This window comes from Bubalus kerabau, chromosome 15 (assembly GCF_029407905.1).
Source record: "Bubalus kerabau isolate K-KA32 ecotype Philippines breed swamp buffalo chromosome 15, PCC_UOA_SB_1v2, whole genome shotgun sequence".
In the NCBI taxonomy this organism is placed as follows: domain Eukaryota; kingdom Metazoa; phylum Chordata; class Mammalia; order Artiodactyla; family Bovidae; genus Bubalus; species Bubalus kerabau.
Window position 1 is genome coordinate 884105 of NC_073638.1, and position 1703 is coordinate 885807.

The window sequence follows — 1703 nt, forward strand, 5'->3', positions numbered from 1 at the left end:
AGGTGTTTCACATGAGACAGGGGCTAAGTGTCTGAAGAGATGGAAAGCATTATAGAGAAAATAAGAAAGACTTGAAATAAGTACTGAGGCAAAGTGCTAAGGAAATGCCCCACAGTAACAGTGAAGAGACTGTTTTTTGTTTGTTTGTTTGTTTTTGTTTTTTCCTAAGAAGTTTAGAACACAATCCTTTCATGATTAATAGGTATCATTCTTTATTCCTTTGTAGGTAATTGAGGCCCGAGGAACCTGCTGCTACTAAATGGATTTCTTCAGGCTTCCCAGCAATGTGACTGAATTTGTTCTCCTGGGACTCACACAGAATCCACACTTGCAGAAAATACTCTTTGTTGCCTTTCTGTTCATTTTCCTATTCACTGTCTTGGCCAATCTTTTCATCATCATCACCATCTCCCTCAGCCCCATGCTTTCAGCTTCCATGTACTTCTTTCTCGTCCATTTGTCTTTGTTAGATGCCTCCTTGACCTCCATCAGCACCCCTAAAATGACTTTTGACCTGCTGTACAAGAGGAGAACCATTTCCTGGGGTGGCTGCCTGAGTCAGCTCTTTATGGAACACTTCCTGGGAGCATCAGAGATCATACTCCTCACTGTCATGGCCTAAGACCACTATGTGCCCATCTGCAAACCTCTGCACTACATGACCATCATGCAACAGGGGCTCTGCCAGCTCCTGGTGGTGGTGGCCTGGATTGGGGGGATCCTGCATGCCACCAAGCAGATTCTTTTCACAGTAGATTTGACCTTCTGTAGTACCAATGTCATTGATCACTTCATGTGTGATCTCTACTCACTATTGGAAATTTCCTGCAGTGACACCTACAGGCTTGGAATTGTGGTGGCAGCTAACACTGGAGGCATGGCCTTGCTTATTTTTTTTCCTGCTTCTCATCGCCTACATCGTCTTCCTGAGCTCCGTGAAATCCCATAGCTCTGAAGGACAACGAAAAGCCCTCTCTACATGTGGCTCCCACTTTACAGTAGTGGTGCTCTTTTTTGTTCCTTGTATATTTGCTTACACACGTCCTGCGGCCACTAACCTGCAGGCAAGGTGGTGACAGTGTTTTATGGAATTCTCACTCCCATGTTAAATACTATCATTTACACAGTGAGAAACACAGACGTGAAAAATGCCATGAGGAGTTTGTTAAAGAAGAGAGTAACTTAGGCTGTTCATGATGCCAAGAGAATAATGATTTACATAATAGGGACAATTATTTATGTTGTTAGTTATGGGAGACAATTAAGAATTTTCTCCATCATTGACCAAAATATAACACCCAGAAAGTAACATTTGTTGATTATTTAATATTGACTATGCATATTTTAGGAATTTTGGTAAGTTTTAATATATTTTCCTGAGGTTTCCAAGTTAGTGTTATTGGATTCAGAATAAGCAATGGAAAAAACAACTATACACCCTTTTTTTATGGTTTTATGATTGTAGAGTAAGTTTTTCTCCATAATCTTAACTATTTACCAAATTCTTCATATATGTTAATTGGATGAAATTGGCTTGTCCATAGGACTTTGATCGCAGAATTTCTTCCATTTTTCTTCACCTGATGTAAAGCAAATAAGGGGTAGAAATTCTTAGGTAGATATGTGGAGAAGGGACAATTGAGGAAAGGAATAGCAGCTGGAATTTTTTCTGTACTATGAACTAATCAAAAGGAAATAATAAC

At 39.9% G+C, this 1703-nt stretch overlaps 1 pseudogene; it reads left to right on the forward strand.

Annotated features, from left to right (window-relative positions):
* Positions 1-259: 259 nt before the first annotated feature.
* Positions 260-1186, forward strand: LOC129628715 (olfactory receptor 140-like; annotated as a pseudogene).
* The last annotated feature ends 517 nt before the right edge of the window (positions 1187-1703 follow it).